Source organism: Pinus tabuliformis, chromosome 1_2, assembly GCF_031772625.1.
Source record: "Pinus tabuliformis cultivar Carrire ecotype Pingquan chromosome 1_2, CPIR1, whole genome shotgun sequence".
NCBI lineage: Eukaryota > Viridiplantae > Streptophyta > Pinopsida > Pinales > Pinaceae > Pinus > Pinus tabuliformis.
The window spans coordinates 144,228,364-144,256,157 of record NC_142298.1 but is presented as its reverse complement, the minus strand read 5'-3'; the positions used below and the strand labels follow the sequence as shown (position 1 = coordinate 144,256,157).

General features: G+C 43.9%; 2 pseudogenes; both read left to right on the top strand.

Moving 5' to 3' along the window:
- Nucleotides 1-14,131: 14,131 nt before the first annotated feature.
- Nucleotides 14,132-14,545, top strand: LOC149204931 (aquaporin SIP1-1 pseudogene; annotated as a pseudogene).
- A 5-nt stretch (nucleotides 14,546-14,550) lies between these two features.
- Nucleotides 14,551-15,267, top strand: LOC149204930 (dolichyl-diphosphooligosaccharide--protein glycosyltransferase subunit 1B pseudogene; annotated as a pseudogene).
- The last annotated feature ends 12,527 nt before the right edge of the window (nucleotides 15,268-27,794 follow it).

The following is a 27,794-nucleotide window of genomic DNA, read 5'->3' as shown; positions in this document are numbered from 1 at the left end:
CTATGACCTCATAGAGAGAGCCCTCTCTGGTCTGGTAGGGCTTGCTACCAAACTGAAAGCTTGGTCTGTGGTTACCTTCGCCGATTCCTCTCAGCCTGGGACATTGTGGGGGATAACATTATGCACCAGAGAAGGGAAGGTTGGGGAATGAATTTGTTTTGGTCATTAGCATTATCATAAGCATATTAGGAGTGTGCCATGTAACAATGAACCAGTAACTATTCACTAAGAGAACAAGTAGCATAGGATTGTAGTGCTGGACATTGGATGTAGATTTGACTTTGGTAGTGGATTCTAGAATTCTTGGGAAGGAGGTGAATCCTCTTATTACTTTGAGGGTGTAGGTGTGAGCCTCTGGATTCCCTTGTTAATTGGCACATGCACCATATCCTTTTATTTTCTGGTTAGATCAAATGTGCATATGTATATTTATGTTATTGTAAATATTGTATCGAGTTGTGGTAATAAAGCTCAACAGACAATATGATTATTTATTGGTGGAAGAAAATGTTTATAAATATATGTGGTTGTGATTGTAAATACCATAATGAGTTGTGTTATAAAGCTCCAGTAAATGGTATGTTTTTCATGTTTTCAGTAGTGTCATTGTAAATATTGCAATGAGTCATGTTATAAATCTCTATGGGAAGTATGTTTTTTTCAGCAGTTTTCTAGTCATAGGTTTCATAGAAAACTGAGGATTGTGTTCCCCCAAGTGGGAGGGGTTTGTAAAAACCCCTGGTTGATTTTCCATGTAAAAAATATAAGACAAAGGTCATGGGACACATATTCCAAGCTAAATGGTGGGAAAAACATCCTAGTGGGTATCACTTTTGGTTTATTTATAACTAAGGAAATTGGCAAAGACAAAGTGATAATAATTGACATTTTATTTATGAAATAAAGAAAAATAGGAGAAAAGGAAGGTGAAGAGACACAAATTTGCATGAGAGGGAAATTAAAGGAAAAATGAAGGAAATGAAGAAAATAGAGGCCTCAATGATAAAAAGGCTTTTGAGGATCAGTGCACAATCTTTTTTTAGTTCAATTTTAGAGCATTCTTGGAGCATGCTTGGAGCACTCTAGTTTTCACTTGGATTGGAGAAAGAAGACAAGGGAAAGCAAGAAAGCGTAAGGGAACAGGTGGATCGACATCCACAACTATATTTATTTGTAGGTAACCGGTTGCAGGTGTGATTTCCTTACTGATATGCATAATATATGCATGTGATTATCTAGTTATGTTCTTTCATTGACATGGAGGATTACCTGTATTAAGAGTGAATTTAGCCTTTCCTTTCCATTTCTTGGATAGCCATGGTGTTGTGGTTTTTCCAGTTGTTGTTCTATGATTGGTGCTCAGGTTCCTTATGGTTGTGCATTGAGTTACTAGTTCATGGAGCCTTTGGTTGGAAAAAACACTCTGGAAGCCTTGGAACTACTTGGGTGGAGTTACTAGTCCTGGAGCCTATGTTGGGACAAACACTCTAGATTCCTTGGTGGCTTGAGCTACTAGTCCTTGGAGCCAGGTTGGACAAATTATCTAGAGCCCTAGAAGGTTGTTGATTGAGTTATTAGTTCCTAGAGCTACGGTTCGAACAAATGCTCTAGAGCACTAGATATATTGGGTCGAGACCGATCTGGTTGGTGTTAGTGATGTCCAACTATGAGTTGGAATCACTGGTTGCGAGTTGAGGTGATTGGCCTCTAGAAGCCCTGGATTGGTTTTATCTTGGTTTATTCCATATGATCTTACATTCATGCTTGGAATATGGAACAGGGGTGATTGGCTAAAAGAGAGATTTGGTTCAGCCCAATCTATGGTTGAGTGGTCCGTGGAAGTCCCTGACTTGGTTAGCATTTTCATATGTTAATAAGATGTATTTTCTATTGTGATCCATGAGCATATGTATTGATTATGTTGGTGATATTATGGCTAAGTTTCCATGGCTTCTATGCTGGTCATTTGCTGGTTATATGCTAGTTATGTGATGTATATTGTCTATGGCTCTTGATATGTTTTGATTAGTTGATGAATTGTTAATGAATGTATGAGCCAACAAATTTTATTGTAGCTATTATGAAAGGGCATCATACCTTCTTGGCGAATCTCAGATAAATTTCAAACTCCTATGTTTATATATGCATTCATGACTTGTAGATTACATGTTCAACATATGTTTGACGAAATGACTGTCATGGTTAGGCCTGGTTAGGTCAAGTCCTTAATCAAGTTTTGTGTGAATGGCTTTGTCCTAGTGTTACTTATCATTCTGGAAAGTCTCACTGAATTCTTGGAAATGGTCTAGAGGCCAACCTGAAATGGTGGCTCAAAATCCAGGACTTCATCCTCTGAACTAGAAGTTTTGGGCCATAACCACACCCTTACAGGCTTATGCAAGTGATTGGATGCCTATAACCACATAGAGGCCTTGTCATGCATGCACTTGTGGGACCAGGTCACTAAAAAGGAAATCTAGCTCAGAGTTTGGGTAATTGGAGTGGTTGTTCTACCTATGAGTGTCCTATAAGCCCTGTAGGATGTTAGTTTGTAGTTGGTAAGTTCCATTTGTCGGCCCCACTTCCTTAATTGGATCTTTGAGGTCAGGTTATGTCATAGTAGCTCCCTATCTCATGTTTACCTTGAAAGGCCGATGAAATTGGATGAATGTGGGAGGGGGTAGTTACAAGAACATTAACACATTGTCTTCAGACCTGCATGAATTTCACTCTGCGGAGTAATTAATTAATTATGTTTCCAACACACCCTTTCCACCCATAATGAAATAACTCTCAATATTATAGTTCTAATACAATGGAACTTCATTTTCTAATTCTTTGTTATATAGTTCCTTATACAAAGTTCTCATTTTGTAGAGGTGTTGTAGCAGCTGCAACACCATCCAAAATTTTGGCCTACATCCAATTTTGGAGCCTTCCTTGGATTTTCCCTTGATGTTTGCAAGCACTCGGGTTCATCCCATGAGCCCATGTTGAGTCTTTGCACCCTCCTCGCTTGACCGTCATCATACATCTTTTTGCATGTTGGTCACAATGTCACGCTTGCAGTCATGTTCTGGCTATGCATAAGGTCCATCTTCGTGTGTACAAGTTATATTCTCTATGTAAACATCCATCACACTCACACATGAAGTTGTATGCACTTTCACACAAGTGTCGTCACATTCATTCAACAATCTATCACAAGTGTCGCGCTTGTCGCTCACACCGTCGGTCAGTCACACTTAGTGTATGTTGTCTTGATGGTTCAATGTGTCTTGTCATCAAGTCATGTTGAGTGTGTGTTCACGAGGTCATGCATGTACGAATTCACTCGTTCACACACTTGGTCATTTTGTTGAAGCTCTGTCGACCAAACCATCCTCCAACACCCAGACATCCGTTGAGCTGCATTGTTCATTTTCAGCTCTCAATGATCATGTACTTCTGCCCAGAATTACGCAGATCCTGAGGCTGCCTCCCAGGAAGTTTGCACTGCGCAACCCTGGAATCGACTTGACTAATTGTCACCCAGAACAACACAAAAGTTTCCCAGAAAGCCATCTTAATCTACACTTCCCGCAAGCAAATCAACCAAGTTTCCATCATAAGGTCCATCTTCGTGTGTACAAGTTATATTCTCTTTGTAAACATCTATCACACTCACACACGAAGTTGTATGCACTTTCACACAAGTGTCGTCACATTCATTCAACGATCTATCACAAGTGTCGCACTTGTCACTCACACCGTCAGTCAGTGACACTTAGTGTATGTTGTCTTGATGGTTCAAGGTGTCTTGTCATCAAGTCATGTCGAGTGTGTGTTCATGAGGTCATGCATATATGAATTCACTCATTCACACACTTGGTCATTTTGTTGAAGCTCTGTTGACCAGACCATCCTCCAACACCCAGACATCCGTTGAGCTGCATTGCGCATTTTCAGCTCTCAATGATCATGTACTGCTGCCCAGAATTGTGCAGAGCTTGGGGCTGCCTCCCAAGCAGTATGCACTGTGCAACCCTAGAATCGAATCGACTGGTTTTCACCCAGAACAGCACAAAAGTTTCCCAAAAAGCCATCTTAATCTACGCTTCCCGCAAGCAAATCAACCAAGCTTCCAGCTGGTCAACTGGAGAGTTTGACCGGCAGTGACCCCGGGCTTCACTCCTCCAAAATATTGTGCAAAAGCTACCAAGCATGCCTAATTACACTAGCTAAAGAAACTATGCAAACATGTCAGACAGACACCTACTGCTTGTGATTGCACTGCCCTAAAAAAATTCCTAGTTTTTCCAACTAGTCACCCTGTCAACCGACCTGCTGCTCATCCTGAAAGCTGAAGAGTTTTCATGAGTAGTCTCCTAGTTACCCGGCATCCCGCTCAACTCAGAAACTACACAAGGATGTCCAGTAGGCCAACCTCCCAGCATTGCGCAATTTTTTCCAGCAACCTCCCGCTGCCAGCTGCCCAAAAAAATTACGCAATTTTTCCAAGCGACCTCCCACAACCCACTACCATCTCCCAAAAGAAATTGTGCAGTTTTCACTGCCAGTATCCCTCTGTTGCCTACATTGTCTCCCTCAAAAAATTGTGTAGATCTGCTCTCCAGCCGAGCCAGATCCCGTGGACAGTCACTACTAATCCAGATTTCCCATCTCAGATGTTGGGTGTGGAGCCTGATTATCTTCTTTATCCAAAGGTATCACCGCATTGGACCCTAGTTCATAGTTTGGCAGAAACACCACCAGTAATATTTGCACTGCAAGGGGGGTCCAGGAGGGGGTGGCTGCGATCTTTGGGAGCCACCCCCCCCCCAGGCAAGGGATCGAGGGCAGTGCCCCCGAAGCTAAAAATAGATGTAAATTTTCCTTGTAAAATTGCCTTGTAAAATGCTATAATTTCGTAGTCAATATAGGTCGTTCATTAGGCGGAGATCTGACGGTAGAAGCTACGTTTAGTTTAGGTTTTTTTCCCTAGAAGGCAACCCCTTGCTATATATGAGGGAATTGTATTGTGTCTATGTATATCTATATTCCAAGTGAGAAAGAGAGAGGAGATTGAGTGAGAGAGAAGAGGGAATTATAGCGGATATGTTGTAGGTTATATCTCTTCAATTTGCTGGATAATATAAAAGGAAGGACTGGTTGTTTCTCCGTGGACGTAGCCCAAATTGGGTGAACCACGTATATCTGTGTCACTCTTGTTTTATGTTTTTTCTGTGTTTATATTTCTGCAATATATTTTATGTGTTCCATTGCTCTGTAATATATAATTTTCTAGCAACTGGTATCAAAGCCGAAGGTCTACTTGGCTGATAAACTCGTAGGAGAGGAGGGTTCTTGGTTCGAGTGGGAGCAATGGTGGAAGATGGTAGGTTTAGAGTCGAAAATTTTAATGTTCAAAACTACCAGTTGTGGAAGATGCAAATGGAATATTATTTGTACCAGAAAGATTTGTACCAACAATTGAGTGGAAAGGCAAAGAAGCCGACAAGTATGAGAAACACAGAATGGAATATTCTCGACAGAAATGCACTTGGAACAATACGGCTGTGCCTAGAGGCATCGGTAGCGTTTAATATTTCAAAGGAAACGACAATAGAGGGTTTAATTTCGACATTGGCCAAACTATGTGAAAAAACCTCGGCCTCAAATAAGGTATTTCTTATGAAGCATTTATTTAATATGAAAATGTCAGAAGGTGAATCTGTTGTTGATCATTTAAATGAATTTAATATAGTTATCAATCAGTTAAGTTCTGTAGGGGTAACTTTTGATGATGAAGTTAGGGCTCTGTTATTTCTGTGCTCATTGCCAGAAAGTTGGAATGGTTTAGTTATGGCGATTAGTAACTCCATCTCTGGATCTAGTACTTTAAAGTTTGATGTTGTTGTCAGTGCAATCCTTAGCGAGGAAATGCGATAGAAAAGCTCCGGTGAGACATCAAGTAATGCTTTGACTGTAGATACTAGGGGAAGAAAAATGGAAAGAGGAAAGAGCCCAGGATATCGCAATAAGTCAAGGAAAGGCAGATCCAAGTCCATATCAGGGATAGTGTGCTGGAAATGCGGGAAGAAAGGACATCTGAAGAAAGACTGCAAGTTTTGGAAGCGAAAAGAAGGAGACGCACAACAAGAAAACAATCATGAAGCGAATGTGACAGGTGATGTGTTGCAAGATGCTTTGATTCTTTCATTAGAAAATATTATTGATGCCTGGGTGGTAGATTCATGGGCCTCATCCCATGCCACACCTGATAGGAAACATTTTCATGATTATGTTCAAGGATATTTTGGAGAGGTTCAATTGGGTGATGATAAACCCTGTAAAATCATTGTAATGGGTACAGTTTTCATAAAATAGCAGAATGTAAATCAGTGGCTATTGAAGGAGTTAAGGCATCTTCCTGATCTGAAGAAAAATTTGATTTCAACAGGGTAGTTGGGAGGTGAAGGCTATGTAACTACTTTCACAGATAAAACTTGGAAGGTCACTAAAGGAGCCCTGGTAATAGAAACAGGAGAAAAGGTTGGTACATTGTATTTATGCAATGGTATTTCTAATTTTGTTAATTCTTTAACCTCTATAGGAGAAGATACGACATTGTGGCATCATAGGCTCAGGCACATGAGTGAGAAGGGGATGCCAACTCTTCACTCAAGAAATTTGTTACCAGGTTTGAAGCATGTTGATTTAAAATTCTGTGAGAATTTTGTTTATGGAAAACATAAGAGAGTCAGATTCCTTAGAGTCGGGAAAGAAAAGAAAAGCGAAAAATTATAGCTTGTGCATACAAATGTATGGGGACCTGCTTAGGTATCATCTCTCAATGGCTCTCATTATTATGTTACTTTTATTGATGATGCAACCAGAAAAACCTCGATTTATTGTATTCAAAATAAATCTGATGTATTTGATACTTTCACGAAAAGGAAAGCTTTGGTTGAAAATGAGACAGGAGAAAGGTTGAAGTGTCTCAGATCAGACAATGGAGGTGAATATTGATGAGCCCCAATTTTTGGTAACAATTTGGGCTCATTTGGCCTACTTACCTTGCTCAACCCTTCATCTTTTATCACTTATGCATTCATTTCTTAGTATATTCGTGTTATTTGTAGGAAGAAGGGCAGGCATTATATCTATGTGGCTAATACATGATGATTTCAGGTTTTTTGGCATTAAAGGGAGCAAAGACCACGCAAAAGGAGACAAGGAGACAGCAAGGGTGGCATTGCAGGTTTATAGGGAGGTTGTCTACAGTCTTAAATGACCTCCCTCGTGATCTCCACCCTAACTCCGAGCTCCAACAGCTCTCCCCACCGAGCTTAGAGGCAGCCAACGGATTCTACAGGAACAACAGTTTACAAGCAGTTTACTTTTAGTTGGACAGCCGAGCTCCACTAATTGAGGAAGCCAGCCTTGATCCTCATCATGTATAAATATGAAGGTCGTAGCCTTTGATAGGAGCTTTTTGAATCTTTGAACTATTGTTGAAATTTCTAAGCACGAGCTACAGCTCGGTTTTTGCTTTGTGTAAGCCAGTTTTGGCATGATGTTAGACTCTTGATGATTTAATAAAGGCAGGCAGATTTGGATCTAATTCTGAGTTATTAAGGGAGCTATAGCTCTCAGGTTAGGGCCCAACCTGAGAGCAATAGACCTCCTTTTCCTTGTACTGTTATTTCCTTTTCCTTTCAGCACTTCATTCCTCTGTTTTGACATGCATTTAGAAATTACAGTCTGCTGATTTGATTTCTGTTATGTGATTGAAGTAGGATTAGTTTATGGTTCAAGTGCTTTTGCTTAGATTAGAGTAGAAGGATTAGCGTTTGTTGGAGCTCCAAGAAAAGGTTGACAGTGCACTCACTGCCATCTCTCTTTAGAGATTGGGGGTGTAGACCGTACCAACCACCAAAAAAACGCAGTTTTACACTTTCATTCCAGCTGCAACACAGTCATTCCAATTGTAGGTCCATCTAGGCATTCTGATCTTAAACATTACTTCTTTATTCCAACTCCATGCACGGTTTTTCTCTGAAGTTATACTGATGTTCGTTGACTTAATCACGCAGTTAGAATAAGTTGATGGAATTCTCGGTTTTGTGCAGGACATAGCAGATTTGTTTCCTTTACACTGCATTGCATCACGCTGTCATCTTCCTCTACTTCTCAACCGCACCTAAAGTCACCTACTCGACCCCTGTTCAGTTCGTTTGCCTTCCAACACCCCTACTGTTCATGTAGTTCCATCTCTTTGGCTTCTCATTACTTCCATCCTTCCATCCACCAACCAACTGCACCCACTCTTTCTCCATCTTTCTCTGTCCCTAAACCATCACAAGCTTCCTTTCCATCCTACCTCTCCACCCATACCACTCCTCCATCACCCAAAACTCCAACCACAGAACATCCTATAGAAGTTAGCAGACTTCCTGTAGAAATCCCGAGACTTCTTGTAGGATCCCCTGCAGACATCCTGTAGAAGCCTGCAAACTCGGTTGCTGAGCATCTGAAAGTGTGGAACTTCTGTCGGATGATGTTAGAGGTCCCCTGGAACCTCTCCTAGCCTCCCTGACCTTTCCCAAGCTTTCTTTCCTTCACACTACCCCTGCACAGTCAAACCCTAATAAGAAACACTGTCATAATCACTCCAACCACTTAAGCAAAAATATAAAAACAATGTTCTTTTCAATGAAAGTAGTTTAATTTCATGCATCTCACATCACTAGAAGTAATGGCATCATTTTTAGAGAGTTACATTCGCATCATTGCATTGTAGGGGTTAAACTAGTCAGATTAGGGTTTACTAGGGTTTCCATGCTTGGTTGTCTTTCAGTTCATTCTTGCAAAGTAGTTTCATTTCCTTTCAGCTAGTCTTCGTTCATCAATTAGAAAGCTTCTTCTGAGAACATATAGAAGTTGGCTTGAGCCCTAGCGGACTTGTGCCAGCTGACCAAGTGACAGCTGCGACAAGAGCTAGTACTTGTGCATACAGCACCGTCGCTTCCAAGTTTGTTACGAACTACCGGGTTGATAAAATTAGAGAAGGAAGCTCCAGGAGTTGTAGCATTATTGCTACAATACTAGAGCCCACCATCTTTTTGGCGCCGTTGCCGGGGAAGCGTCAGAGTATTAGTAATTGTTGCTTTTCTTCTACTTTCCTATTCTTGCTTCTGCTAAGTAGTTTATTTCATTTCCATTCTGCAAAAGTAGCATATATTAGCATTTCCTGCTTTCATAGATTAGCATTTCCTGCTTTCATAGACCAGTATTTCCTACTTTCATAGATTAGCATTTCCTGCTTTCATAGATTAGCATTTCCTACTTTCATAGATTAGTATTTCCTGCTTTCATAGATTAGCTTTCCATTCCTGCAATTTCATTTAAGCAAAGTAGATTAGTTCTTTCCTGCTTTCAATTCAATTCTGCATCTTTATTTCAGTAAGATAGTTAGTTGTAGATCAATCTGTTTCAGTTTTGCAGGTACCAAAGAAAAAACAAAAGCAATCAAAAAAGCCTTTCCATTTCATGCCTCGTAGGAATCGAGATAAAACAGGCAAATTCTTACCCAACACCCCCACCACATCACTGAGTCACCCTTCTCTCTTCTTCGGTGACAGTGATCCAGAAGAACCTATAGGTGAACCTCCTGAGATATACGAAGATCCTATAGAAGAAGAAGAACTAGAGACCAATCCATCTGAAGCTATGGCTGACAATAGAGGAGAAGATGAGAGAATAGAAGGTGCCTTCCCCATCCGAGAGACCAATGGAGAGATGAAAATGAAGAACATTAGCCCCTCCGCTTTACCTCACTTCCATGGACTGACTACTGAAGATCATGATACCTTCTTGTTTGAGTTTGCTGTCCTTTGTAGGACCTATGACTATACTGAAGATGAGCAGAAGCTGAAACTTTTCCCTTCAACTCTTAAGGATGCAGCATTACGCTGGTTCATGGGCTTACCTGGGAATAGTATCACTACTTGGGCTCAAATGCAGCAAGCTTTCAATACCAAGTACCGGGATTACTGTAGGTCCAAGGAAACCAAGGGAGAAATCTTTCGGATGACCATGGGAACTGATGAGTCCTTAGAGGATTACGAGGAGAGGTTCCAACTTAGCTATAAGCGGGCCAGGTGCACACTTGACCCTGAATCTCTCAAGTTGGTCCTGCTCCGAGGAGTCCCTGAAGACCTCTTAGATACCCTTCACATGTTAGCTGGGGGGGACATTTACCAACTTCCTTATGAGGACATCAAGACTGTGTTTAGAAATCACTCCAGGGCAGCTAGGAAACGAGGTAGAGGAAATCTCCTCTCAGCTGGTGTCCCTTTCTCCAAACATGAGTTTGAAAACCAATTAGAAGATCTTAAGAGTGAGGTGAGACAGACCATTGCCATGCAGCTGGGCACATTCAGGATCCAGCAGAAGAAGGAAGAAGCTGAGAGAGCCTTGGCTATCTTCTGCCCTAGATGTACAAGGAGACACCCTAAGAACGAATGTCCATTGCATTCGGTTGAAGTGTGTTTCGTTTGTGACGAGGACCATCCCACAAACCAATGTCCAACCTTACCTGGATTTAAAGCCATGTACCAAGGGACAGAAGCTCCCACTGAACCTCTCTATTACCTCAACCAAAGAAGGCCACAAGGATCTAGACCTTACCAACAGGGGATGTAAGGGGCACCCCAAGCTTATTACAGCCCCAACCAATCGACTCCTATGCCTTCCCGGGGTCCCCCTGCTCATCCTTCTTGGTCCATGCCTCCTCCATGGTCTTACCCACCTCAGTATCCTACTCAACCCACTACTCATTCATATCACTCACATGCCCAGTCACAGCCTCAGTGGAATGCACCTCAGTCGGGGTGGAGGCCCCAGTACAACACTCCTCCTGCCATTTTGCCTCCACCACCAGTTCAACCTCAACCATTACCTCCTGCTCCGCCAAGGCAACCTCAAATACCTGCTCAACCGAACCCGAACCCCAACAATAGACAGGCCCAGCAGGTATACACTAGGGAAACATCATGCCCTACTTATGCTGTGGAGATCCAGGAGATCAATCTTCGATCTGGAAAGACCCTTCCGGATCGCCAACCTCCTCCCCCAGAGGATGAGGAAGATAAACAGGAAAGTGAACCAAAGGCTATTCCACCCTTTCCTGAGAGACTAACAACCACCACACAACCCAACCCAGAGGAGGATGAGCTTCTGGGTGAGCTCAAGGAGTTGTGTGTGAAAATACCACTTCTCCAAGCCATCAAGGATGTGCCAATATACAATAAACTGGTTAAGGAAAAGTGTTTCAAACACCCAGGCAGGCGGAAGAGAGATGCTTCAACCATCAATGTCTTAGGACAACTGTCTGACCTTATGTTAGGACAAGTCATCTGCCCAAAGTATCTAGATCCTGGGAGTCCTGTAGTAGATGTCCACATCAATGGCATCATCATACCTCACACCTTGATTGATCTGGGGGCTGCCATTAATGTGATGACCAGGGATACCATGCTCAAACTCAATCTTCAGGGTTCCTTGAGGAAGACCTCGATAGTTCTGCAACTTGCAGATCGCTCCACTGTGACTCCCGAAGGAATTGTGGAGGATGTCTTGGTCTCTGTCGACTCTTGGGAATACCCTGCCGACTTCTTGGTTCTGCAACCCAAGGCAAAGCTTACTGGATATCCTCTTATTTTTGGGAGGCCTTGGTTAGCCACTGCAGATGCTTACATAAGTTGTCATGCAGGAAATATGACCATCAAAAATGGTCCTATGTCCAATCAGCTAGTCCTATACCCTCCTACCCAACCTTCCTTAGAGCATGACTTACCACTTTGGTTGGAGGAAGGAGAAGAGGATGAAGTATACTCAGCACCTTTGTGCACCCTAGATACCACTAGAAGAAATCCCCCAACCGAGGATGACTTGATCGAGACCTTGATCCAAAATCCACCTTCCAGTGCACTACCTTTAGAGAAATTGGTGGAGGATGCCCAAGCCAGCACCTTAGTGGATCTTTGTACAGCCAACCCTGTCACTCCCAGAGTCAAAAATGTGGAGTTCGGCCCTGAGAGAACGTTAAAGATCAGCTCCTCCCTATCTCCTTCCCAGGAAAAGGAGTTGTGTAGCCTATTGGCCAACCATCTAGATGCTTTTGATTGGAGCTGTAAGGAGATGAAAGGATTCCATCCTTCGGTTTGTACTCATCACATATACATCAAAGAGGATTGTAAACCAGTTAGACAGCCCCAGAGGAGAATGAATCCAGCCCTTAAGGACATTGTCAAGGATGAATTGCAAAAATTGTTGGATGCCGGATTCATTTACCCCATCTCAGATAGCGAATGGGTGTCCCCTCTGGTGTTGGTTCCCAAGAAAAATGGGAAATGGAGAATCTGTGTGGACTACCGAGAGCTGAACAAAGCTACCAAGAAAGACCATTTCCCTCTACCTTTCATAGATCAAGTGTTGGATGGACTGGCAGGAAAGAAGTTCTTCTCTTTCCTGGATGGGTTTAGCGGGTACAACCAGATCCAGATCAGCCCGGAAGACCAAGATAAGACCACCTTCACTTGTCCTTGGGGTACCTTTGCCTACCGAGTTCTTCCCTTTGGGCTATGCAATGCCCCTGCTACCTTCCAGAGGGCTATCTTAAGCATCTTCTCAGAACTGGTCCATGATGCAGTGGAAATCTACATGGATGACTTCACTCCTTATGGGGCCAACTTCCAGGGAGCATTGTCCAATCTGGGAAAAGTCCTAACCAAATGCATTGAGATGAACCTGTCCCTTAGTCCTGAAAAATGTGAATTCCTGATGACTGAAGGAACCGTGCTGGGCCATACCATTTCTTGCCAAGGATTACAGGTGGATCCTAACAAAATTGCTCTCATCAAGAAGGTTCCACCTCCTCAAAAGGTAAGGGATGTTAGGAGTTTCTTAGGATTAGCAGGGTATTACAGGAGATTCATTAAGGACTTCAGCAAACTAGCCTCGCCATTGTTTGGCCTCTTGGCAAAAGATGTGGAGTTTAAATGGACTGACGATTGTCAGAGGGCTTTGAATGAATTAAAGGACAAGTTGGTGTCAGCCCCAATCTTGAGAGGTCCAAATTGGGCCCTACCTTTCCACATACACACTGATGCCTCGAACAAAGCCATAGGTGCAGCTTTAGGACAAGTTGAACAAAAACTTCCATATGCCATTTACTTTGTTAGTAAAAACTTGTCCAAAGCTGAACTGAATTACACTGTAACCGAGAAGGAGTTTTTGGCTGTGGTCCATGCACTGAACAAGTTCCGACATTATATCACTGGCTATCAGACATTTGTACATACAGACTGTTATCACTGAAAATTCTTTTGTAAATTTTTTTTTTAGCCTAGCTTAAAGACAGGGCGTTTTCGCAGCGCATGAATTTTTTTTAGGCAGTTTCGCAGCGCTACCTGTTCAGGTGGTTTCGTAGCGTGCTACGAAATTGGGAATTTGTTTGAGTTTTCAGTGGAGGCCCAAATCCTAGCATGCCTATTGTACAGAGTTTTGCTTCCCTCCAGAAATGCAGATGAGAGCAGTGACAGCGTTTTCAAGAAAAAAGTGCATTCAGCTCGTTTGTAGCAACACAGATTTGCTCAGTGTTCTCCCTGAGGCTAATACCTTGAAGATCTTTTCCTGGGACAATCGCTTTTCTCGAGTAAATGAAGTCCTTCTGATCCCAACTCAGGTTAATTATGTTGGAAAAGTAGCAAATATATATGAAGCTGGTTATCGACTAAGTGGTGGTGCATATATCATCTTCAAGTACATTGGGAATTCATGGTTGTGGGATCATGTTCGTGTCGGTGATGAGTTTTTGACAAATGAAATGTATTTGCATTTAAATATGCGCCTCATGTTCTAATCTTTGTGTATTGACCGAATACAAGGAACCAAATGAGATGTTGAGATTTGATAAACATTACCAGCTGTTCGTGCGTTAGTTCCTCCACCGACACCTGGTTGACATTTGTTTTTCTTTGCCAGAAAAGGGGTTTTAGAAACGAGAGCGTATTATTTGCATGCGGGGCATCACAAGTTTGGGATTCTGTTGCAGTTGCAGATTCATTTTTCTCCCAGAGAAAATATGGGGATTGTGAAATTCGCAATCGGGGATGCTGCAATAACGTTTCTGTGGGTGTTTGGCGCATCATGCCTGGGAGCAGGGATTTTGGTATTAGCCTCGTATTTAGGTGTGCAGGGGGGCATAACTCTGTTTATAACCCTCTCCCTGTTGTTTCTACTTGTGTTTGTGTTCTCCTTTCTAGGAGAGGTCATGGGTGGAGCAACTTGGAATCCCACTGCCTTAGCTGCCACTTTTGCTTTGGGCGCTGGCAAGGATAACTTGATAAGTTTGTCCATTCGATTCCCTGCCCAGGTAGCTGGAGCTGTTGGCGGGGCCTTAGCAATCATGGAGCTCATGCCTGCATCGCACAAACACATGCTTGGAGGCCCTTCGCTAAAGGTTGATTTGCATAAAGGAGCGATTGCAGAAGGATAATGGCAATGGCGATTCGTGGAGTGATCCCGTCAAATCTCAAGCATTCAGTGTTTGCATGTGTAGCGCTCTTGACAATATGCCATCTATGTCTGGCGGCACCGTCATCGGAATGGTTGCTCCTAAAGGTGGATACAGAACTTAAATATGGTTCATATGAGAATCTTGCTGCGTTTTCATTTTCACCCTTTATTGTTCACTTTGAAGATAACCAACCATTTGCAGTTGACGAGGAGCTGGTGCGAGAAATAGAAATTTCACATTGGGGAAATGTTCAGATAACTGAAAATTATCATCTTTTTCATGGTGATGCTCGAATCAAAGGTGGCTTTTCAAGGATTGAACACCAAGCAAAACCCAATGCTACAGGTGCATCATCTTTTAAGAGTCTAGTGGCAGGACTGCTACCTCGAGCACATTCGGTTTATTACCGAGATGAAATTGGGAATATTTCTTCCTCACATTTGAACGCCGACTTTAGAAAAACAGAACTGGAGATTGAACCTCGATATCCTATGTTTGGAGGCTGGCAAGCCACTTGTACAATAGGCTACGGCTTATCTCTACAAGATTTTCTCTTCCAAGCAGCTGATGGCAGGCGTTATCTTAATATTGTTTTTGTATCTTCATTCAGTGTTGTGGTCATTGATAAACTTATTGTGAAGGTTGCACTGCCAGAAGGATCTAAAGATCCTTATGCTTCTGTTCCCTTTTCTGCAGATTGACATATATAATATCTATGCACCTCGTTGTTTAGAGAACTCGAGTTCAGGAGTAAAGACGAGAGACAAGCTTACAGTTTCACAAAGTAAGGTCTCGAGGAGGGTATTGGGTTTCCTATACGGTGGATATGACCCCTGTTTTGAACTATACACAAATGAATATTTCAACAGGCCTGATGTTCAAGAAGCTCTTCACGCAAATGTTACAAAGATTCCTTTCTAATGGGCAGTCTGCAACAATTCTGTGTTCAATGCATATAATTACACAATATTCTCAGTTCTTCCAATCTACACAAAACTTATCAAAAGTGGTCTAAAGATTTGGGTTTACAGTGGAGATATTGATGGGAGAGTACCTGTAACTGCCACGAAAGATAACATCAATGCATTACATTTGCCCATAAAGCAACAATGGCATCCGTGGTTCCGTGACAGACAAGTAGCAGGCTGGTTTATACAATACCAAGGATTAACATATCTGACATTTAGAGGAACAGGGCACGCAGTTCCCTTAGACAAATATAGCGAAACATTGATTATGAATTTTTGTGCCCTGTTTGTTCCATAAAGTGTGATCTATTTCCTTTTTGGAAGATAAGATTAGAAAATGCATCTGACACAGGAACACAGTGATACATGCAAATGAAGCTGCATAGATGAACATTGGAAATGCAGGGGGTTTTATTTGTAATACTCTGTTTACTGAAATGCAGGGGTGGTTGCACAGGAAAGAGACATGAATGTTTTCGGTCCATTAATATCTTCAGTTTCCTGGTGTTGAAGGTTTTGCTTTCTATGTTTGTTGCAAGACTTTAAATTATACAGCGGGTAGCCTTGTAAAGGTTTTGTAAGGTGTTCTAACCTAATTGATCTGGAATGTATTCCATATCAATAGTGTTTGTTAAAGATTATGAGCACATCTTGCAGAGGCACATTTATGCCTTGTTTAGTGATCTTTGGAAAATGGGTTCTGTAAGAATAAGGATTCCTACTTGAAGCTGATGTGCTCGATTCAGATTATAGAATGTGCCATTGTTTTGTGCACTTAAGGAATCAGAAATGGAAACAATTTCAGATGGCAGAGCCAAACATGAGTTTGATTTAGATTTCAATTCAACACATAAGGAAGCAGGTGTTGAGAAGGTAAATCCCCTCTACGGATAGAGGCGATCCCTACTAGCCCAATAGGGGTCTAGCAACAATCACACAATGCTGCCACGCATGTTCCTAGTTACAATTAAACAAGAAGTAAAGAGCACCTACTTGGATTCCTGCGCTGTCGTGTGACGAAGAGATGTTTCCTTCGCTCCTTCGCTTCAGCTGGTCACAGTCCTCCGCGATCCCCGCGAACGGACACCTGCACACACGAAGAGAAGGCAAACGCAAGCGTAAAATCTAGTAAAAGTAACTATATGCCAGTCAGAAAAGACATAATTCACATTTATCCATTGCATAAACAAACGAGAATGGAACAATAATAGCAGTCATCTATTATTAATCAGAATAGAGAAGAGTACAACCAAATGTTCTGACGTCGGTAAACTCCTCAGGAGGGATCAGTCAGCATGTATCTCAAGCATTCACCTTTGAGGATGATTCTCCCAAGACAAACAACTCTCTCTCTCTCACACAAATGTCACAAACAAACTTCCCAAAGCAATCAACCACTTCCACTCCTAACACACCACACCTATAGCAGCAATCTGAGCACTACAAGCTCTGGACAATCCAAGCTAAGTCTAGCTAGTTTCTAACCAGCTGCTCATGGTAATGGTGGAAGTTTATATAGGAGAATGAGTCTCCTAAAAAGGTGGAAGGATGAGCTTATCTTCAAGGGGAGTAGTTGCAAAGGGTCGAACAGACATGCCACAGAAGGGAGTCGATATTCACAAAGCTAACAACCAAGCCTGGAGAGATCTGGAAGGCTGGTTGTTTGAACAAATTCGCCCAAACTGGATCAGCGCGGATTATATGGAGACTGCCGCGCTGTCAGCACATAACAATAACTGAACAAGTCATGTCAGCGCGGAAGGACACGCGAAAGCCGCGCTGTGCGTCATCGCGGAAAAGTGATGTTCTTCCGCGATGGCAGCGCACGAAATACACTGTGGGGCGCTGGTCATCGCGGTTATTTTAGGAACAGACGCGCTGATGCACAAAACTTTGGAAAAATGGGTTTTAAGCCAGTTCAGGGATCAAACACTTAGTGATTGTGACTTCTTGGACACAGCAGGGCGACTGACAGGAAGGCAGTGATAAATTACTGTGTAACAGATGCCCCCTAAAGCATGAAGACCGAGAGAGTGGGAGGGGTGAAATGCTTTACAACACACGCCGAACTGGAACACCACCAGGAAGTACCGAAAAATCTCTGACAATCACATACATGCAGTCTAGGCATGGGCGCAGCCATCCAAAAGACATGCGAGACTGGTCTATGGTATGGACGCAGCCACCCAGCTAAAGAGACCATAATAATGACAAGGTATGGTCGCAGCCATCCATGAAGACTCAGGTATGGGCGCAGCCATCCATCAATGAGTCATGTAATGATTATCCACAAAATCGCAACCTGGACCACAGTGAGCAAGGATCCAGGGTCTTGCGCTCCATCTCGACCCGAACAGAGTACAAGTCCACACATGTGAATACAGGGGTTGGAGTCGAACATGCATGAACATCGTCTGATTACCGGCCAATGATGAGAACCGTTAACAGACGCGAGAGGTACCACCAATAATGACAATGGCCCTCAAGGTACTATAGGTACAATCCGTAGCGTGTGAATCAATGAGCTGGTGTCGAACACCCACGGAATCATTCGATCGTAGGTCAATGATGTAAACCTTGCGTCGAACACGAGGAACCTGCCATTGAGGCATGCAGGCTCCAAGGCACCTGGAAAGAGTCTCTAAGTCACTTTCTCGGATAATGAGTTGAAGTCGACGAGAAGTGGCCTTGATCGAAGGTGGGCCATGATGATTCCCACATCATCGATACGAGACAGAGGTATAATAATTTGTGATGAGATAGCGAACGAGGTTGCTTTGTGGCAGAGGACAACTTCTCTTGAACATATAACGGCACTGTAACGGATTTGGCAGCACTTGACATCAAATGAGCAGTGGGTAGGATGATGACGGCAATGAACAGATGAGAGGTCAAATAGGATGTCCCAAACCCATGGAGGCTAGTGAAAACGAGATGAGATGACCCCACCCAGACACGAAACAGCGGAGTGCCATGTTCAAGAGTGACGTACTGCCGAGACGACTGTAATCAAAGTTCCATTTTCCCCACCTTTGCAGGCAGGTACCCCGATTATTTTTGGATGACAAGCTTGACGGGGATAACATATGCTTGGTGTGTGTCATGTTGACAATATCCGATGTCATTGAGTGTTTAACGAGCCTGACAAAGGAAAAACTCGGCTTCTTTTCTTGTTTCAAGAGTCTGAAAAGAATGCGGAAAAGGAGACTCCAGGGGGGTCCTTTTTCGTACAGTTGTGTCTCTCGAGCCCGAAAAAGTATAAAACTGTGCGCGAAAGAACCGCCCGGCCATTATAACCGAGGAGTACTTTTCATAAATAGTGTCGCCGACCGGAAAAAGTAAAAAAGTGGTCGAAGACACGTCGTTTTAGAGCCAATATCGAGTGCGAAACGACAAACACCCGGCGATCTTTTTGGTTTAACGGTCGGAAAAAGAGCTTAAAAACGACCGCCTTTCGTTCCCTTTAACGAGCTGAAAGGGAGCTCGGCCATCTTCTCTTGTTTAACGTCGGAAAAGAGCTTAGAGACGACACTTTGGGAATCACATGAATTGTGGACTGTCACGACCAAACTGCGATACCTGTACCTGCACAAGGGCACTACCCGCATAAATCCATTCGATATACGTAAAAACATATTGAAACATGCTTGAAAACAGAACCAAGGCTAGTTTTATGGCTAAAAATGGCAAAAACCCAAAAAACATGGTAATTTAGGAGTTTTTACTATAAATAGGGGGAGGTAATAAGTCATTTTTACCATTTTACTATTTGGAGTGCGAAGAACGTGGAGAAACCAAAAAGTTGACGGAGCGATTGCCAGCCCATCCGGAGACCATTTTCAGATCTGCTTCTTCCAGGTAGGTTCCCATTCCTTTGCCCGGCATTCTGGTTCGTTTTAGGAGTTTTTTAACGGTTGAATAGGCCCAATTGGGCATTTTTTATTTGCATGGGTGCGCCCTCGGTCAGCGCGGAAATTGCCCACGGGGTCACGCTGATCGAAAAATAGTCAATGTAACCAACTTCGGGTCAGCGCGGAAAAGGCGTGTTCTTCCGCGCTGACCTCGCATTTTTTACAAAGAGCTGCCATTGTCAGCGCGGCTGTTTCTAAAACAGCCGCGCTGGCGCGGAAAAAATTTTGTTTTTGAAAATGAACGTGAATTTTTACATGGAAGCACTTCTGATTGGTTTTTATTGTTCATGCAGGACACCATGGCCTTTCAATGGCAAGAGAGAGTCCACGATGTAGAGGATGTGGCTGCTTGGGGAGACGTAAATTGCTGCAACGCCATGCGGGCGTGTGGATTCATGAAATTCTTCCTTACGCCGCGTCTGAGGGCCCAACATGATCTGCTGGAGCTGCTGATCAGGGCATGGAACCCGGTGGACCAAAAGTTCACCATCCGTGGTCACGACATTGAGTTTGACCATATGGATATCTTTTTCTTGACTGGGTTGTCGCGCCGAGGTGCGAGGCCCATCTTAGAGGGGCAGCGACCTAGCGGTGGTACCCTGGATGACTTGATGGCTGAGGTTTGCCCGGGGGCGGTGAAAACGCGGAGTGGGAAGTGCTCGATCCCCACAGTGAGAGATATAGTGCTGCGCACCATCCTGTTCATGGTGACCCGGGCAGCGGGCAGCATGGCGAACCACGAGGCATCCAAGACCCATCTCCTACTAGCCCTCGAGTGCCTCGAGCCTACCGTGTTTGACTGGTGCACTGCAGTGTGCAACAATATGAAGAGGCAATTGAGCAACTGCCGTCGCGGAGAGACGAAGCAGTTCGGGTATGGATCGATCCTGGTCCCGCTCATTCTGGAGCGAGTACCAGCCATGCGACTACAGTCTATGGCTGTGGATGCCCCCAGAGATCCTCGAGAGACGAGGGCCTCACGATGGGCTCGGATTATGCCACGTGGGGGTGGCGGCCGACCACATAGCTGGGGGGTATATTTCAGAGACTGGTTGGACCAACAGGAGATCTTCGTACAGGATTGGCCATATGCGGGGATGGATTTCCGCAATGATCCTGACTTGGTGCTGCCTCCGGGTGAACAGTGGGATGATGCAGGTATGACACTTTTTGTCTTTTGAGTTTTGTATTTTTTTAAAATTTTTATGTACATGTCTTAATAAATGTCTTGTCATGCAGATGTGGGGCCTACTAGACCGATTGGCCTGGCTGCCACGGCACGGAGAGAGGGCCCGGGAGCCGGAGCTTTGGCCTTAGCCCCTCCAGGGGCCAACACACCAGAGATTGTGGCTCGCAACCTTGAGGGGTTGCTGGAGGGGGTGCCGGACTTCCAGGGGGTTGAGGAGGTTCCTGTGGAGCATCAGATCCACACAGTGGGTGTGGAACCCAGAGTGCACCGCCTTCTGAGGCGGGTGGCACGAGCGGCTGTGTACTTTAAATTATACAGCGGGTAGCCTTGTAAAGGTTTTGTAAGGTGTTCTAACCTAATTGATCTGGAATGTATTCCATATCAATAGTGTTTGTTAAAGATTATGAGCACATCTTGCAGAGGCACATTTATGCCTTGTTTAGTGATCTTTGGAAAATGGGTTCTGTAAGAATAAGGATTCCTACTTAAAGCTGATGTGCTCGATTCAGATTATAGAATGTGCCATTGTTTTGTGCACTTAAGGAATCAGAAATGGAAACAATTTCAGATGGCAGAGCCAAACATGAGTTTGATTTAGATTTCAATTCAACACATAAGGAAGCAGGTATTGTAACAACAGGACAGTTACATGAGAAGGATGGTCAGTGTTCGGACCTTGCTGATGTTGAAGCTACACACTGGCAATCATTTAGCTATGAGAGGAAGACTATGTTTTTTAAAATCACACAGCAGTTTCGTAGCGCGCTACGAAACTGCTGTAGGTGATGTTTTCAATGCAGAATAAACAGTTTGACCGGGAATGTTAGAAGAGAGACACCTGTACATCAATACAGCCTACAGCTCATCTGGAGACATGGTGTTAGGTAGCAGCGTTCCATACTTTGAGCTATTAAAGATTTGGGAACATGCTGCTACATTTTCGGAGAATGGAAGACAGGGACCGTGAAAATAGGGTACTCATCTTTACTAATTAATGAGCCATCTACACAGCTAGCACCCGAGGTCAGCTTGTTCAGTGAATGTTCCTCCAACACATCTCAGCCTAACTGAAGGAGGACAACTGTCAAGGATCCAAGGAGAATCATGTTACGAGGAGAATGGAATTAGTGTTTTAGTTTGATTAGGATTTTGTGTAATTACAGCTCAGCATTTTTGTAATTAATGAATTAGTTTAATAGCATATAGGAGTAGTTAATAGAGCCTTGGAGCTCGCTCTAGAGAGGGAAGAATGTATTCCTATAAATGGATCAGATTAGAATGTAATAAGGGTTGGAGATTTTATACAAAAACAGAGTTTTATTTGGGCCAATGTAAAAGACTTATTACAGTAATAGTAAAACAGCTGTTGTTTCTTCTCAAGATTCTCAATGGATTATATTGTTCAAATGTGATGGTGGTTTATTCTCTTAATGTTCTTTTACAGCCTTGTTACAGCATAATCACTCAGAATTCATGTTTAATGCTCTGACTTCCTGTATGCTTGGCAAGCTGTGGTTTATGTAAAGTATGTTTGAACATCTGATGCAAAGAGCCTTGACTTCCATGAAATGACTGTGCTTTTGTTTACTAAATGTGTGAGACTCCATAGCCCAATGAAGACCAATTTGATATGTGTCCAACCATCTTTGTTTTCATAAATGTGTGAAGAGTTAGCCATCTGTTGTTGTGATTGATTTTTATCAAAAGTCTGTGAGAGAGCCCTCTCTGACTAAGGAGGCTAATCCTTAGTCTAAAGTCTGGTTGAAAGAGTTACATGAAATCTTGCTTGGCTGCAGCCCTTAGTACTGATTTTGTGATAACACAGACCATGCTGCAATTAGATATTTAATGAATAAACCAGATGTGAATGCTCGTATTATTAGATGGTTACTTTTGTTGCAGCAGTTTGACTTAACCATTGTTGACAAACTAGGTAAAGAAAATGTTGTTGCTGACTTTTTATCTAGATTGGATTTGTCTGCAGATGAGGATGGAACGGTGGATGACCAGATGCTTGATGAGCATCTGTTTGCTATCTCAGCACTCTCTCCATGGTTTGCTGATATAGCAAACTACCTTGTTTCAGCACAGTTCCCTCCACACCTATCTTCAAGAGAGAAGAGCAGAATCATCAGAAAAAGTGCCTCATTTACTTGGATCGGGGACAATATGTTCAAGCTTGGCCCCGATCAGATCTTAAGGCGTTGTGTAAGGGAGGAGGAAGTCTTTGATATCCTCCTCACCTGTCATGATGGGCCTTGTGGAGGACATTTTACAGCAAAGAGGACTGCCTTCAAAATCCTGCAGGCAGGCTACTATTGGCCCACACTTCATCAAGATGTCAGAAGATATATCAGCCAGTGTGACCAATGTCAAAGAATGGGGAAACCGACCCAAAGGGATGAGATGCCTCTCCAACCTCAAGTGACTCTTGAGCCATTTGAGAAGTGGGGTATGGACTTTGTGGGTCCAATCAACCCTCCTTCAAGGCAAAGGTCTTACATCATTGTGTGTACTGACTACCTGACAAAGTGGGCAGAGACTAAAGCAATCAAAGCAGCAATAGAAGAAAAGGTGGCTGAGTTCTTAAGAGAAAACATCTTCTACAAGTTTGGCTACCCAAGAGAGCTAGTCACTGATCAAGGGAGCCAGTTCACATCCAACCTAGTTGAAGATCTACTAGCTCATCACAAGATCAAGCATAGGACTTCCACCCCCTATCACCCTCAAGCAAATGGGCAGGTGGAAGTCACCAATAGAGCATTGGAAGGGATCTTGACTAAGGTGGTAAGCAGCAGTAGAAAGGACTGGGCAGATCGCCTGGTTGAAGCCACCTGGGCTTACAACACCACCTGGAAGACCACCACCGGCTTCACACCTTATGAGCTGGTCTATGGGAAGAAAGCTTTGTTGTCCATTGAATTTGAATACAACACTTTGAGGATGGCAGCTCAGCTGGACCTAGATCTCAACCATGCACAACAAGAAAGGCTATTGCAGCTGAATGGACTGGACGAGCACCGAATGCAGGCCCTCCTTCACTCGAAAGTGGTTCAACTTCAGAGAAAGGTGTGGCATGACCAACACCTCAATGACAAGCAATTCCAGCCAGGAGATTGGGCATTGTTGTATGACTCTAGATACAAAGATTTCAAGGGAAAGCTGAGAACCAGGTGGTTGGGACCATATGCAGTAGAGAAATGTCATGACAATGGATCTGTTCTTATTCGGACCATTGATGAGGAAGCCATCCCCATGCTTGTCAATGGGCATCGATTGAAGATCTACAGGAAACCTCTCTCCAGACAAGAGTTCATCAGAACAATGGAGAAATCAGTGTTGGTCATAGAGAAGGGTTCTGCCTCTACTTTGGGCATACCTTGAAATATCTAAAAAATATAAATAAATAATAAAGATCCTTGGGTGAAAACCTTTCTGAGGCGCCCAAGGCAGGTGGTAGGGGTGAAAACCTCATTGGGGTGCCCCTATTGTCTTTCAAAAAAAAAAGAGAGAAAAAATCGAAAAAGATCCTTGAGTGAAAACCTCCCTGAGGCGCTTAAGGCAGATGGCAAAGGGTGAAAACCTCATTGAGGCGCCCCTGTTATCTTTCAAAAAAAAAAAAAAAAAAAAAAAAACAAGGTCAGCAAGTTCATAATGTAAAGTTGCATGCAGGTTGCAGGTGTTCTATGGAGGAGAGGAAGCCTCTCAACTCAAAGCTAAGGATCCTTATCATGCACCTCCTCTAAGAATACTCCTTTTCTCCAAGGTATGTGCACCATTTTATCACGGCTTGAGTTTTCTACAGGAAGATGCAGTTTTCTACAGGAAGATGCAATTTTCTACAGGAAGATGCAGATTTTCTACAGGAAGACGCAGACCTTCTACAGGAAGCGCAACCTTTCTACAGGAAGCTCTGTATTTCTACAGGAAACTTCCTGTAGAAGTTCAGAACGGCCCAGAATCCATTTTATGAGGAGATCTAACGACTAAGGATCGGTTTGGATGCATGCAAGCTATTGTTGTCACCCTTGCACATTGTTGTCACCTCGCCCTACCATCCTTGTCGACATGCAACAAAGTACCTGCACCAGCAAAGCAGATCGATGAGTTCTCAAGAAAAAGCAATTTTTCAATGAAAAAACGTTGATATCTCATACCATCTCCATTCCAGTCATTCAGAAGCTATGGGAGCGGGATCGTGAGGCCAGATCCTTCGTCATGCCACATGCACCCAAGGAGGAAGAACTGTCACAAGACATCCTGCGGGAGTCCTGTAACAGTTAAGCCCGCTAAAGTGTATACTATTCACAGCGCTCGCCATATCCAAAAGAAAACGCGGACGCATGCAGCCAAGCATCAACTCCACCGTCGACAGCCTGTAAACGTGAACCTCCGGGCCTGTGCAAATCCACCAGCAGCAGACAGATCCATTCATCATCGTCCAAAACCCGAGAAATCGTGTTGCAGCCGCACAGGTAAGTGTCTCGACCCTTCCTTCCGTCAGATTGCATGAATTTTACTTTGAATTGTTTGCAAAGTGTGAGGTGAATGGGTTGAGTGGCTGTATGGCCAGTTGACTAGCCACGTCGACCGGTTAATGGTCCAGTCGGATGTTTGGGTGGCGGCCGTGACAAAAGGAATGCACAACACGCACGTGAGAGCAATCCCCGTCGGGAAAAACGAATTTAGCAGAAGAAACGGCGGCGGATCTGCTGGGGGATGATGCGGCAGTAAGTGAACTCGCAGACAAATGATGGGGACGACGTCACCCAACGGTCCGGCGGGGACAGCTCACCCCCGCGCCATGGATTCCGCCGATTCAAATCTAATCGGCTAGATTGCCCGCATGCATTTATCACCCACCGTTTGAAACTCAAATAAACATCCGGATCCCTCTGCAGTTCGGAACTCTGAGCCTTGGCCATCATAACGCCTGTGAAGCAACACCGAGAGCCCTCACCAACTGCAGTCTTTCTCAGAAATCACGCGCAGCTCCTACAGGAAAGCTATTTCTACAGGAAGGCGGGTTCCTCACGTAAAAAGGTGGCAGATAAAAAGGTAACCCTGAACTCTCCATGCAATTGGTTTTTAAAGGTGGCAGAATCGTCGTCCACAGTCTGGTCGTAGGAAATGGTTGCAAGTGTTGTCTGCTGTGCATAGACTGTCATTCTACAGGATGTCAGTATAGTTAGTCTGTGTTAAGGTCCTCAGAGATAAGTTTTGTGCACGACGGAAGCGTAATTTTACGCTCTGTCCAATTAAGCTAAACTTCTTCCGCATTCGCCACCTCTAGCAGCAGTTTTTATCATGCCGGGTGGGTTTATTAGACGGGAACCCACTGATTCATCAAAGTTAAGGGAAAACCAGGAGGTGGTGGAGCTCTTTACACGGGTGCAATGGATATCCTTTTGTGACAAGTTGCAGGGTTATGACAACGAAGTGGCAGAAGAATTTTTAGAAGCTTTGAGGCCGAAATCTAAAACATTGGCCACTGTGACCTTCAGGGGCCTAAGCCTCAAGCTCACCCCACAGTATATCAGTCGAATTACTGAACTCCCAATGGGTCTGCCATGAGATAAGGAAGAAAGAAAGTTGAGCCAGCAGGAAAAGAAAGAATTCTTTCCACCTGAGGAGGAATTCTCGGAGGACAAAAATGGGGTGAGAAGAACCAGTTTGCTGCCACCGTGGAATGAAGTTAGCCTGCAAATCATGAAGTATATAACCTGTGAAGGCCGTTTTAGCATTGTGTACGGGTATCACTTTCGGTTGCTCAATGAATTGAGGCACCAGATTGATCTTCCTGTAGAAAATAAACTTAGCATCCCTTATTTCCTACTACAGTCCCTAATTGAGTGTGCCACAAAGTTAAAAGAAGGCATACCTGATTAGGTAGCCCACCATGGATTGATCAAACTTCTTGTTGAGGATGCACTTCATTCATATAAGGTTCCCCTCTCATGGGAAGCATTCAGGAATCTGACAAGAGATGGAGACATAAGGATGCTGACTGAAGAAAGTGGTTCCTCCAGCAGTGAGGAAAAAGAATCAGTGGCCGCGGGAAAGAAAGAAGCAAGCCCGAAGACCCCAACCACAGTGCAGAAGAAAAAGCAGGAAAAGAAACAAAAGAAAAAGGATGCTGAGGAGAAAGCTGACACACCCATCTTGTCAGCAAGGGAGAAAAGGTTGCAGAGCAGAACGGACAAAGCTGGAGAGGTCCACATCAGCCCAAGTACCTCATCAGCACCCGCAACCAAACCAAAAGGCAAAACCCCTGCAGCAAAGCAAGCCAAGGTGGCGACACCTGTACCTACAGGAAAGCAGAAACAGGCTTCTACAGGAAGCCCGAAAACAGAAAAAGGGTCTTCTACAGGAAGCCCCGCAAAAGTGAAAACCAAGGAGAAGAAGGCGGACATTCTAGCAAGGGAGGCAGCAGCTGTGCTGGCCGCCCTCAGCACGCCACCTAAGCCAAAAGAGAAAAGAAAGAGGGAGACCCCTCTATACTTTAAGGCCCGAAGAAGTGTCCGAATAAAGACAGGTAAACCACAGCCCTCGTCCAGCAGCCCGATTGTTATTGAAGATACCCCTACTTCTCCCAAGGAAAAGTCCCCCTCAAGGATCACGGTCACCTATGAGAAGGGGAGCCCAAAGAAAACTAAATGGCAAGAAAGGTTAGACCTGTTGACTGAAAAAGCTCGGCTACAGGAAGCTGAAAACGTTCTACAGGACACTCTGGCCCGTCTACAGGAAACAGAGAAGAGGGAAGGAGAAGGACCCTCATCACCACCAAGGGAGGGTGAGTTGGAGCCACTTCAAGAGGCAGAAAAAGAACATATACCAGAACCCAGCCCTCAGCCTAGTCTGAGTTCGTACTACACTTTTATAGAGGCGGGCAAAATCATACCGCAGAAATTTACTGTGCCCCTGTTTTTTGCATTAGAGGAAGAAAGAGTCCGTACACACACGTGGATGAAGATTGCCAAGTCAAAGGGTGTGGCGGACATAGGCCCTTTACAAGAGCAACTCAAGGAGGCCAGGAGTGAATTGGCCATGGCCAAACATGTGGCCAATTGCCAAAGAGTGTACCTACAGGAAGAAAACCAGAGGCTAAGATTGCAGCTACAGGAGCTGAAGGCAAGGACAGGTACATCCTCCAAAGACAC